The 14,062-nt window shown below is 44.7% G+C and overlaps 1 protein-coding gene across 21 annotated transcripts in view; it reads right to left on the bottom strand.

Moving 5' to 3' along the window:
- DAB1 (DAB adaptor protein 1) overlaps window positions 1-14,062 on the bottom strand; it is an 825,935-nt gene that overhangs the window by 143,952 nt on the left and 667,921 nt on the right. Inside the window, exon 5 of one of the 21 annotated variants that reach the window (XM_077333584.1) lies at window positions 6,919-6,979. The exons of the other annotated variants lie outside the window; for them this stretch is intronic. The gene's annotated coding sequence lies outside the window, so the exon portion shown is untranslated. The remainder of the gene's footprint in view (window positions 1-6,918; window positions 6,980-14,062) is intronic. 21 annotated transcript variants of the gene reach the window in all.

Genomic DNA, 14,062 nt, shown 5'->3' with positions numbered 1-14,062 from the left:
GTTCTCGAGGCTTCATCACGAGTCTTCCTCCAGACTCGCTCTAGCCGTCTCAGTTCCCGTTTCTTGTTGCGAAGCTCCTCGGTGTACCAGGGGGCCCACTTGAGATGGGGCCGGAGAGGGCGTCGGGGAGCTATCTCATCAATGGCAATCAGCAGTCTGTCATGCTAGTCGCTGACCAGGCCATTGAGAGAAGTGCCAGGAGGCATTGGATCCCACAGAGCATTCAGGAATCCAATTGGATCCATAAGTCTCTGCGGGCGAGCTAAAATTTGCTCGGCACCCAACTGAGGTGGGAGTGGTAGCCATAGCCGAGCCTTCAGGGCATAGTGGTCTGACCATGGTACGGCAGTTGCCGTGACCAGATCCACATTCAGACCTACACTGAAAATAAGATCCAGGGTGTGACCTGCTTGATGGGTGGGGCCAACAACAAACTGCGAGAGCCCTAGTGTCGCCATGGTTCACACTAGGTCCTGCCCAGTTCTAGAGGACGGCAGCTCAGCATGGACGTTAAGGTCCCCCAGGACTAATAGACTGAGAAACTGTAGCATCCAGGCCGCCACTGCCTCCAGCAGGGCAGGCAGGGCATCTGGTGGTGCATTGGGCGTGCGGTACACTAACCAGATGGCCACGCTCTTGGTTGATCCCCATCCGAGGCTGACACATTCAATGCCTGGTATTGATGGCGCAGGAAGGGCCCTGAAGGAGAAAGCCTCTCGGGTCAGGATTGCCACCCCTCCTCCCTGCCCCACTGTCTGAGACTGGTGGAGGACAGAGAACCTGGCAGGGGCTAGGTCTTTGAGGGCGACTGTTTCACCTTTCCTGGTCCAGGTTTCTGTCACGAACGCCAGGTCCACTCTTTGCTCTGCAAAACAGTTTTGCAGGGTAGAGGTTTTGTTGTTTATTGACCTGGCGTTGCACAGCACCAGTGTCAGAGGCGGGTTATTTACCTTTGCCTCCACCCTAGTGTCGCGAGGGATGGGGCGGAGTCTGGAGGGGGCCCGTGTATGGTTGATTTCCCGGCCCTTTGGTTTCCGCCATCCGCTGTCTCTGCCTCTGCCCCTTATTATTGGGATCCCTGACCCTTTCAGGGCCCCCGCTTTCTCTCCTTCCTCCGTTCTTTCAAATATGATGGGCTCCATGGACACTGTTGGTTTTAGTTCTTAGTTTTGTGGTTTAGCTAGGGTTGTTGCCAGCCCTGGTTCTGTGCTTATTGTTGGTTTCTAATGTATGTGTGTGGGGGGTTGTGTATCTGTGGAAGGTTGGTCCCGATCGCTATTTATAGCATCTCAGGACTTCCCAGTTCCAATTGTGACAGTTATGTGCTATGTGTAGGATGTGTATTGTTGTGTGTATCTGGAGGGGTAGCCCCGATCGCCTATTGCGGCACCTCAGGGTTGCCCAGTCCAGGGTGTGTGGTGAGTGTGGTGTATGTGTGGCCTCTGTGTTATTTCATGTTGTGGTTTGGGACTGGATGTTTGCGGGTTGGGTGGAATTGGGTTGGACAGTTAGCATTGTTTGGCAAGTGGAGGGTGGGTTGTTAGGTATAGTCTGAATTAATTCGTTGTTAGAATTGGTTGACTGGGGTGGGTTTGGGTGGTTCAGTTGGTAGTTGGGTAGTTGATTGGGGCCCATTAGAGGGAGATGGTCAATGTGACAATGATGCAGCTCCAAAGACAAGAGAATATAGCTTAGTGCTGGAGGCACATACTTGCAGGTTCAGTCCTCAGAAAGTTTTAGAAAATGCCTCTCTCTACCTGGAAACTTAGAAAACTGCAGCCAGACAATACTGAGCTAGATACATAAATGGTCTGATTCATTATAGTGCAGATTTGTATTTTTTTTTAAATTCCAAACTATTAGGAAAATTACATCTATCTGTAGTATAACAATATTCTCTTATGATACATGAAAATAACAGTAAAAATATAATAATGTGTCAAATAGATAAAATCCAAACTGTGGAAATTCTGATGAGCAGTCTGTTGGGAGGAATATTTCATGTTGTATTCTCCCATTCCCCCCCTCTCAGACAACATGAACACTGCAAGGAGGAGGGTTAAAATGATATGGGCATGCACTTCCAAAAGTCAAGGATCCTTAGAAACACACAGGCACAGGGGGAGAAATGAGATCTCCATATGTGCATTTCTTTGACTCTTGCATTGTGGGAAAAACATATCCAGGGATTTTTAAGTATGATCTTAGGTATTCTATAGTGTGAAACACAGATATCATAGACAAACATACATATATACACAAAAATCTATCTATATATTACATGGAAATTTTAGCATGACTTTGTATACATGACAAGGTGGGTTAGAATGATATATAAAACCACAATAACATAATCACAACCACCATACTAAAATTTCAGTATAAATAACAAAGACACATTTAAACAAAGCCTACACAACTACACATTTAGGCAACCAGACTTCAAAGAAATTCATGCTGAAATTATTCTGATTTACAATGTCCCTGAACAGCCAATAAAATGGGGAATTCTGGAATCTTCAAGGAGACTAATCCACTGAATCATCACTGAAATTTTCTAAAATAGGCAGCCATTGTTCTTAACTGGAAGGAATCTTTAAGATGCCCTGATCAGCTGAACATTGCTATCATTAGGGATCCTGAAACCATGACAATTGTTTATATTCACATGAGACAGTGAAATAAAATCTAAGCCAGGAAGAAGAGTCAAATGACAGGAATTAGGTTCCACTGGAGATAGCCCATCTGGATTAAACGCCAAATGGAGGAGATGAATACTAGCCACAAAAACTCTGAGATGAGGACAACATGCCAAATGACCTGATGGGAGAGCTTGAGGATATCTCCCACAAGTGGCAGTATTCCCAACTCTGGATGGAGTGAGGTTTCACCAAAGCAGATAGAAGTTAAAAGTTAAAGTCTTCCTTAGTTTAATGCTCAAATACTTTGCCCAGATGCTGTCACTTGCAGTCTTGCAATATATCAACAGAGGTATAACATTCAAATTGCATGATGCATAGTCCTGCTGTACATTGCATTTGTCAGACTGCAAATGTAGTACCATGTGCATCTCTAGAGAGATCACTTCAAAAAGAATGCAGACAGAATGGAAAGGGTGTAGAAGAGCATGACAAAGGTCAGAGATCTGGGAATGTTCAGCCTAGAGAAGAAGTTGAGGGGGGACACAAGTCCTCTCTTTAAGTATTTCAACGTATCTGTCATTTAGAAGAGGACAGGGAGCTGTCCCTGTTGGTAGCAGAGGATAGGACTCACAAAAATGGGTTTATAATATGGGCAGAAAGGTACCAGCTGGATATTAGGGATTTTTGTTTACAGTAGTTCAGCACTGCAATTGGTTGCATAAGAAGGTGGTGAGCTCTCCATCAAATGGCAGTCTTCAAGCAGCAACCAGATGAACATTTTTTTAGGGATGCTTTAGGCCAGTGGTCCCCAACCCCCAGTCCGGGGACCGGGACCGGTCCGTGGACCAGTCGGTACCGGGTCGTGGCTCCTCCTTGTCTTCCTCCCTGGCTGCTGCCTCGGGGGCTGCCCTGCCACTCTGTAATGTCTCCCCCTCAGCATGGCCCTGTGCAGCTGCTGCTGGCAGCGCCCCCCAGTGGGCGGCAGGAAGTCAGGAGCGCTGGCGGGAAAGCAAGTGGAGCAGGGGCTCAGGCGGCGACGGTGACATCCCTCGGCAAAAGACTACCCCCTCCTCCGGGCCTCAGTAAAATTGTCAAGCGTTGACCGGTCCTTGGTGATAAAAAGGTTGGGGACCACTGCTTTAGGCTGATCCTGCACTGATCAGGTGGTTGAACTATATGGCAATTATGGCCCTTTCCATCTTTATGATTCTATGACTCAAATACTACTCACACACTGAAGACCACTCTTACATGCTAAATAAAATCAGAGTCCAGTAGCACCTTTACGACCAACAAAGATTTATTCAAGACATGCTTGGGGGTTGCATAACTAGTTATGTGACCCCCGAGCACGCCTTGAATAAATCATTGTTGGTCTTAAAGGTGCTACTGGACTCTGATTTTATTGTGCTACTTCAGACCAACACGGCTACCCATTTGAATCTTACATGGTAAGGGCATGCATTCATGGAGGGGGTTAAATAACTGCAAGCTCCACCCTTTGAACTTGCTCAGCGGTAGCATTGCCAGAGTTCCCAAAAGCAGTTGTTACATAATAGATTGGGGTGGTGGTTCTGAAGAGGAATATGCTTTTACATGAATGAAACATGCATACACCTGTGACAACACATAGAGACAAGGAAAATGTGTAACAAGCATAACTGGAGATGTGATCCTGCAAATCAGTGTAAGTATAGGAAAAATCCTACCCATGCATCTGTCTTAGGTAACCTGGCAGACTCTGTCAGAATCATCCTGAGTTTTCCACTGATTACATTCTGGATATCTCTTCGGATACCTCTGGATACCTCTTCAGATCGCCCATTTTCAAAGTACCACAGTGTGAGAGCAGAAGAGGATGCCTTGGTGCCACTCCATAAATTTCAACCAGGAATTTTTCATTCCCAGCTCCAACCACAGCATTGACAGGGATGGAAAAATGAGTACTCCCCCCCCCCCACAGCTGCAGAGGCAGGAACAGCAGGATCTTTTTGTCTCACACTCTCTCATTACCTTGAGCTTGTTTGGAGGTTCTAGCAGGGAAGAGCAGCTATTGTATACCCTTGACCAAAGACCAGTACACTCCTTCTATCTTGGATGGTCCTCCTCTTCCACCAAGCGTGCACTTCAGGAGGGAAGTAGGGGTCACCTGCCTAGCCAGCCAGATCAACTGAATCAACTCTGGTGATCAATGGGGTGACATCTCTCATTACCTTCTCTCTTTCTTACTCCCCACCCCTGGGGGCTACTCTCTTGTTGGCTCCCTATGTTCCTGCCTCAATGGGGGGGGGGAGGAAGGGAGAGACTGAAAAGCAAAACTGGTTGGTGTACATGTATGCTTGTGTGTGTGTGTGAGAGAGAGAGAGAGAGAGAGAGAGAGAGAGAAAGAGAGATGGAAGAAAGAAAAAGAAATTAACAACAGGCTGTTTGAGAGAAAGGTGAAATTACAAAGAGGAGGCACTGGGGAAGCTGCAAGAGACAAAGATGACAGCAGAGATTGGCCAGGCTGATAAGAAGAGAAAGACTGGCATTGGTGGGGTGTGAGAGAGAATAAGACAGTGAAACAGAAAGTAAGAGAAAGGGAGGGGGAGAAGATAGGAAGCAAAAGATAGGAAGAAGGAATGGGATGGACAATCCAGCCATTTTATTGAGGGTCTTCACTTAGTTTTAATATTCTGTAAGTTATCTCCTCATTTTTACACTTTCTAAATTAATGGTGTGAACTCTACACTTGACATACCAGGGAGACTGCACAAGAGAAAGATGTGGACTACCACACTATGTTGAGTTGCTACAAACCCCCTCACCACAGACTTCCCCAGGCCTTCTGAGCCCACATACAGTGAGATTAAAGAATGGTCATGCATCTATACTGGCAGTTTTTGAAGTAAATCTTCCAATCAATTAGTATATATAGTCATATGGGTCTCTTATGTAAGAATGCTCATTGATACCACACAAAGTGCCATGAGAAAATACTTTATTTTCCCTTCCAAGGACAGCCAATTTTTATGTGATCTTGCAGAAACCTCACAGCTCTATCAATAAAGACTAGTTGCAAATATTTGTTACCCTTTTAAGCTGAAGCTTTTGTTCACTAGGACCTATGTTATTGTTCATTGTGCCTCACACTTTTTCCCCCGATCAAGAAGAAAGATGAACATCTGCCACTACAGTCAGCTTCTATTTTGCTCCATAGATCAAATGATAAAAGGGGCCAGCCATGTGGTATAATTTACATCTCCAGTCCGGTAGATGAGTGCATCTGACATGTGGGTGCAGAGTGGAGAGGAGGAGGAGGATGCAGGGCCTTTTGCAATATTACTTAATTTTAATCTGTTCTTGAATTTAGGATTTCTTAATTGCAAGAGATTAAATGTTCAGCCGTGGCTCCTTACAAATATCCTGTGCCCTCAGGAACTGCACATGGGTTACAAAAAAAATTCAATCCTGGGTCAAGAAAGCAATTGAGTATGTGATACCAAGTTTAATATACAGTATCAAAGGGTTTAATAATCAAATGATTAGTTTTATGGTTTCCCATTGTAATCCCCTTAATCATTATAGAAATCAACAAATTTCAGTTGAGTCACCTGCACAGCAATTTGCTAATGTAAAGTGTTATTCTTAATAATACAACATAAAGCACATTGACTCTTTATATTTAATGGTTCATGTTGCTCAGCTGAGGCATATTTAAAGAATAAAACATATCAGATTCCAAGTAATAGCTACTAATAGACTGATACTATGTTGATAAAAAAGAACAGGAGGTCAAATTTTACACCTCAGTACATTTCATTTTGTCTCTTGTTCAGTGACAGAATTCAATATGGCCTAGCTTAGAGTGACAGCATCTTGTGGGAACTGTCACCTAAGAGGGCTTATACGTTTTGAAATTTTTCACAAAAGCGAAACTGAGTGGCAGCAAAATAAAATGATGCTTTTAACTCAAGGTGGTAGATCAGAAAAGTCAATGAAAACGTTCAGAGTGAGTTTAGGCCCTTTGGTGATGGATCTTTCTAGGAGAACAGCTGCAGCTTTTCAGTTGCTGAAACGCTTTAAGTAGGCAGCCCGGCACATCAAACTGAAGAGTGATATTTCCATTGAGAATAAAACAGTTTAAAAGCAATACAGGATCTGTTGGCATTGTTTAATAAAGCTACATGACACTTTTTCCCTTGGAATAATGTTTCTGTAACATTGACATAGTGCATCAAATGTGCAATTTGTGGTGGTTACAGTTACTGGAAGACTCAGGTTCAAATCACCCTACCATGGAATCTAGATGGATCACCTCAAGGCAGTCACACATTCTCAGCCCAATCAAAGGGTTGCTGTGAGGATAAAATGGAGAAAAGTAGAATGATATAAGCTACTTCATGTCATTAGTGGGGAGAAAACAGAGTATATATATGAGATAACTGAATAAATAAACCACATTTGACTAATCTCAGTTGTACTATCAGTGCTATGTCAAGTACCATTGATTCTCCCCCAATATATTTTAGGCCATTAGCACAGCTACCCTAAGCAGAATTATGCCTGTCTAAGACCACAGACTTCAATGTATTTAGAAATTTGTCATTCTGCTTAGGACAGTATGGTAGAATTCTGTCTTTTCATTTCACAATCCTCTAATAGTATACACATAATATTGTTTCATATTAATACTTACTGGATGGAAACTAGTATCAGTCTCTTATTATTTCAGTTATAGTATCTTTATATTTTTTGTTTTATCTGAAGAAATATTTTATAATTTTTATTTTATTTTTATTTTATTAGGAAGTATTGTTTTTATATATAACTTCTAAAACTGCTTTTCATGTTTCAATAGCATGTACAAGCTATAATGTGGCATTCTCCTGGCATTTTTCCTTATATTACTGTTGCAAAGTATCTTTCTTAATGAAGGAAACAAGCAGAATCTGTTCCCGAACTGACTGGCAAAATTTATGACATCAGAAAATTCTATCATCTGAAATGAACTTTGTATGTGCCAAGGGCAAAGACTGGAGTCTTTTCTAGTCTGGATACCACATGACTAATTTGAAACTCAGGACACCTTACATCAGTGGTCCCCAACCTGCGGGCCGCGGCCCGGTGCCGGGCCACAAAGGCCATGGCACCGGGCCGCGGCTCCCTCTCCCCGCCCCGCCCCCGCAGTAAAAAACTTCCCAGGCCGCAAGCTTGCGGCCCGGGAAGCTTCTTACTGCGGGAGGTGGGGAGAGGGAATCAGGGCCGGGCCGCGCCTGTGCGGGCCACGCCCGCTCGGCCCGATCCGCGGGCGCGGCCCGATCCATGGGCGCGGCGTGGGCGTGGCCCGCGGGCGCGGCCCGATCCGCGGGCGTGGCCCGCACGGGCGCGGTCCGCGGGGGCGCGGCCCGATGCCCTGCCGGTCCCCAGCCTCGGAAAGGTTGGGGACCACTGCCTTACATTATGCCCCTTGGGATGTGCATTCAATTATTCATTCTTATATATATATAATATGTAAATATAATATATATAATACATAAAATGTGCAGTTTCCCCAAACCTGGCCCATTTTTTAAGGTGATGTTTGAGGAAGATTTTGTATTTTCCAGTTTTAGAAAGGTAATAAAAAGCAACACTGACTAGTATATTGGATTTAGAAATGGCTTTCTTCCATTTTTTACGCTGCATTAATACTCACATGTGAGCCAAGTTACCTTAGCATCAGTTATGAAATCACTGATATATTCATGAGTTTGCATGATTCACAGAGCAACTCTAAATAGACTTACACCCTTCTAAGCCCATTGGCTTTAAGGGACACTGGCAATTGCAAAGATATCAGTATGTGTGGCTTTTAAGGATTTGTGATACTGACATATTGCAGTTGTACTTAATAAACCTGACTACAAAAAAATACGCATGCACAAATCCAGAAACTAAGATTAAAAGAATGCCACTGTTTGCCTAGACAAAGGATAGCAAACACTACAAACCTTCATAATTAAACTAGCAAAACAAGAAAAAAAATTATGGGAATTAACTGGGAATAAAGCATTTCATGAGCCTCTTGTGGCGCAGAGTGGTAAGGCAGCCGTCTGGAAGCTTTGCCCATGAGGCCGGAAGTTCAATCCCAGCAGCCGGCTCAAGGTTGACTCAGCCTTCCATCCTTCCGAGGTCGGTAAAATGAGTACCCAGCTTGCTGGGGGGTAAAATGGTAATGACTGGGGAAGGCACTGGCAAACCACCCCGTATTGAGTCTGCCATGAAAACGCTAGAGGGCGTCACCCCAAGGGTCAGACATGACTCGGTGCTTGCACAGGGGATACCTTTACCTTTACCTTAAAGCATTTCTGTCTGTACAGCTGATATCAATGTTTTTTTATGCCTAAATAAAAAAATTGGAGTATTAGTTTTCAAACATATGCATCTTTCCATGAGAACAAGACAGATTAACAAAGGTAGACTTTACTTCCAGGTAAAGTAATAAAACAGCAAGTAAAGGTAAAGGTAAAGGTATCCCCTGTGCAAGCACCGAGTCATGTCTGACCCTTGGGGTGACGCCCTCCAGCGTTTTCATGGCAGACTCAATACGGGGTGGTTTGCCAGTGCCTTCCCCAGTCATTACCGTTTACCCCCCAGCAAGCTGGGTACTCATTTTACCGACCTCGGAAGGATGGAAGGCTGAGTCGACCTTGAGTCGGCTGCTGGGATTGAACTCCCAGCCTCATAGGCAAAGCTTTCAGACGGCTGCCTTACCACTCTGCGCCACAAGAGGCTCTTAAAACAGCAAGTAGGGGGAAATAATTAGAGGAAGAGATGGGAGGTCATCCACAGAATCAGAGGCCACATATGACAGCTTGAATAGTACAAGGAGGAGAACTCAGTTTGGTGTTTCCAAGGCTTGTAAATACTACTTTCATCATTGTCTAGATTTTCCATGTCAGCTTCCTCAGGGTGGGTTTAATTTCCCCAAGTTGTATCCCAAAACTTGGAGTTTTCTTTGGAGACCAAGTGGATCCCAAATAGCGAGTTCTGAGTCCCAATCCAGTAAAAATTCAGCATGAATTCTGGCTCATGAACCCATTTGTGCCCATCTGTATTCTTAATATGTACTTCAATTGCAAACACCCCTGAAACAAAAAACTACTTAGTGAAGATATACTGCCATATTGACATTAAATCAGGTTGCTGACAAGTGTGCTATTGGAACTAAAGTGATTTAACTAGCATACTAATGGTCTGAATATTCCTTGAGGCTGCTGCTGCTGCTATACAATAACATGATCCAGTTTGATTTCTACTGTTTGATAACTGAGAAAACATCATAAGCCATTGTATATGACAGCCAGCTTGGTGTAGTGGTTGTGGGCAGATGCGCTTCCTCCCACGGTCCCTTCCAACCCAACCACAGGATCCATGCGACGGTCACCTCTATACTAGACTTCTGCAACTCACTCTACATAGGCCTTATCCTTGATCCAGAAACTACAACTGGTGCAGAATGCTGTGGCCAGGATCCTCACCAAAACATCATGGAGATCCCACATCCGGCCGGTACTCCAACAACTCGACTGGCTCCCAGTTGAACTCCGGATTAAGCTTAAGGTTTTGGTAACCACCTTTAAGGCCATATGCGGTTTGGGCACGGTGTACTTGAGAGACTGCCTCCCTGAGCCTTGCGCTCTGCCACCTCCAACTGGCTGCAGATCCCTGTGCCCAAAGAAGCATGGCAGAACTCAACAAGGGCCAGAGCCTTTTTGGTCCTGGCCCCCACCTGGTGGAACGAGCTCCCTGAAGAGATCAGAGCCCTGCCCAAACTTCCACAGGGCTTACAAAAGGGAGCTCCTCCACCAGGCATTCACTTGAGGCCAACTGAACGAGAACATCTGCTGGGCCCCACCTCAGACACTCTTCTATGACTGAACAAATTTGATCTCCCCAGTGTTGTTGTTATTTATGTTGTGTTATAAATTGTTACTTGGTTGTTGTGATGCTGTATTGAAACTTATATGTTATAGATTATTATAATGTTCCATGTAAAATGACATAATGTTCCATGTAAACTGCCCAGAGCTGTAAAGAATCCAAACAAACAAACAAACAAACAAACAAACAAACAAACAAACAAACAAACAAACTGCCAGCTTCTAACCTGACATGCCGAGTTTGATCCCCTGCTCCTCCACATGCAGCCAGCTTGGTGACCTTGGGCTCATCACAACCCCAATAGTGCTATTCTCACAGAGCAGTAACATCAGGGCTCTCTCAGCCCCACCCACCTCACAGGATGCCTGTTGTGGGAAAAGGGAGGGATGATGATTGTAAGCTGCTTTGATATTCCTTCTGGTAGAGAAAGGTAAAGGTAAAGGTATCCCCAGTGCAAGCACCGGGTCATGTCTGACCCTTGGGGTGACGCCCTCTAGCGTTTTCATGGCAGACTCAATATGGGGTGGTTTGCCAGTGCCTTCCCCAGTCATTACAGTTTACCCCCCAGCAAGCTGGGTACTCATTTTACCAACCTCTGAAGGATGGAAGGCTGAGTCAACCTTGAGCCGGCTGCTGGGATTGAACTCCCAGCATCATGGGTAGAGCTTCAAACAGCATGTCACTGCCTTACCACTCTGCGCCACAAGAGGATCTTCTTCTGGTAGAGAAAAGAGGAGTATAAAAACCAAGGGCCTTTCCGCACACCATAAATATAGTGAAATGTTTACCAGCTGAAGATGCTACTTTTTTGGTGTTTTGCATGATGTTGGCAGCATCCAGTGTCCAAGCAGTAAATTGCTAGCAACATCCTCCATTTTAAAGTGCTAGCTGTGGAATCATATAAAGTGGATTCTGCAAGCTAAAAAGCTCAGCTATAGGAGAACAACCAGCAGGCCACACGCTAAAGAACTGTATGGAGGTAAAGAAGAACTATCTTTGCCTCCAATGTCCTGCCCTCACACCCACCTACTTCTCCCTTCTCCTGGGGATATTTTTTTTAAGCAAACTGCCTGGAGCAACAAATAGGCATACAAACGTGCAAGCAAAAAAAAAAAAAAAAAAAGATTTTTCCCAAGTAGTCACACAAAGCATGCCTCTCTAAAGTCCCCACCCCCATCAAAACCAAGATTTTTTTTTTCAGTGTCAAGACTTGTGAGTCCATATTGGGTTGCATTCAAAAAGCACTATGCATCTATGATTAGATGAATAGACATTTTAACGGAGGTGGTTTGAATTTAAAAGAGAATAGCAGGCATCGTGGGCCCTTTAAAAGGTTGAGAAAGGGGACTGGTTGGCTGGCTTGACTGACAGGCCAAAGACAGTCACATGTAAAGCACGTTTCTCTCTTCCACCACTTCAATCAGGCATGCAGAGTGCAAGGACTGCGAAAAAGCAGCAGACAGAAGCAAGACAGGCAGAAGGTGAGGAATGCCCGGAGGCACGATTATTTTTAGTGCTACATCACTGTGCTGGCATAACACTATTTTTAAGAGGTGTGGAAAAGCTCCAACTGTCTTCTTCTTCCCCCACCTGTTGCCAATACAGGCTGATGTGTATGTTTTATATGAGGGGTTCTTTGCAGGGAGAGGTAATGTCTTGTAGCAAGCATGGTTTGAAAGATTAAATGCAGACAAGGCAGGAAGAACTTAAGGACTAAAGGATAGGAGACTTAGACAAATGCCCACAGATGTTTTCCCTTGCATCTTGGATACCTTTAAAGTCATATGGTTAAAAACACGGGGCATAATAATAAATTATTAATTGGATTAATTAATTAATTAATTGAAGTTGAAACTGGTTGCAGTAATATGTGACTGTTGTAAGCAGTTTGAAATCATGCACTGATCTTTTTGTTATGGCTATCGACCTTTTAAGTGACAATAATGCAATATATTATATATATTAAATATATATTAAATATATCTAAATAAATAAATGAATAAATAAATAATAAATATTCTACCTCTTAAATGAGATTAACACAATGTACTCTACTTGGAGTTATGCTTCACTTTTCATAACAATTAGACTACTTGTGAAAATACTATCAAGGTGTCAAGAAACAGCTTTCCATTGTATGGAATTAGTCAAACACATAAGGAACTTGAATAAAGGTTTATTTTTTTAAATCTAGCAATATTTTGAAAAACGATGTTTGCATGATACATTCAGTTTTTTCTAAACTTCTTTAGACTGAAGAATTTTGCAGAGCAGAATTAATCACAACTGGAGTTGAAATGTAGTAAGAAGAATCTTTAATTGGGTCATTAGTAATGAAATGAACAACTACTAACTTTCTTTAAATCAGTACTGCCAGTTACATTCATCTGCAAACATGTCCTGATTGATCATAAGTCACAGAATGATATCAGTTATGTAAATTATCTGTAACCGCCCCATTGGAGCGGTAGAAATAAAATAGTAAGGACATTGTGGGTGAAGAAAGGGGCGGAGCGAGTCCATGATAAAAACTTGAGGGGGCCAATCGGGAGCTGAGAGGTGGCTCCCGATTGGCACCTCTGCCCAACGACTGTGTTTTGAAGCTATCGGGAGGCACTTCGCACCTCCCAATCCTTCCACCCCCACCCCTCGCCTCCGCCGCCTATCTCACAGCAGAGGGGACCCACCGCCCACTGGCTGCATTTTGAAACTCCAATACCTACAATTTGAGGCAGCCCACCTCCATTGGCCCATGGAGCCGCCACCACTGCCATCCCCTGGCCGCCATTGCTGACCAGAAACAGACCAACTGCCATTGCCGGTAACAGAGAAAAACTTCCTGCCCTCCCCAAAGCCACTCTCTGTCCACCTGCACCGCCGCACCAGGGGATGGCCCGAGGTCCCGAGCAGCCCATGAAACCTCCGTTCGCCCTCCCCCCCTCCCCCAGACAGACTGAAACTTAGAAAGCTAAAAGACGGGCAGATGGATGCGAGACAGAACTGAGCAAAAGGGCTGCATCAATGGATGGGTGGAGCCATAGAAGGAAGGAAGAAAGCAGCCCAAATGTCTACGATTTGAAGCAGCCCACCTCCACTCCAGTATGCTGAGGGGCCAATCGGCAGAAGTCCTGTCTGCCATGCAAAACTCTCCGCCCCCCTAACGCCCATTGGCCCGTGGAGCTGCCGCCACCTCCTGCTCACCAATGCTGCCCACAAACAGACTAGCTGCACCTCGCCGGCATTTCTGGTAACAGACACTTCCCACCCAAATGCCACTGTCCGTCCGCCTGCACTGCCACTCCAGGGAATGGCCGGAGGTCCCGATCAGCCCATGAAACCTCCGTTTGCCCTCACCCCCTCCCCCTTCCCCCAGACAGACAGACACTTAGCAAGCTACAAGAGAGACGGATGGATGCGAGAGATAACTGGGCAGAAGGGGTGCATGGTTGGATGGGTGGAGCCATAGAAGGAACGAGGAGAGAAAGACAGAGAGAGAGAAAGAGAGAGAGAAAGAC

Source organism: Paroedura picta, chromosome 4 (genome assembly GCF_049243985.1).
Source record: "Paroedura picta isolate Pp20150507F chromosome 4, Ppicta_v3.0, whole genome shotgun sequence".
Taxonomy (NCBI): domain Eukaryota; kingdom Metazoa; phylum Chordata; class Lepidosauria; order Squamata; family Gekkonidae; genus Paroedura; species Paroedura picta.
This window is presented reverse-complemented; position numbering and strand designations above follow the sequence as displayed.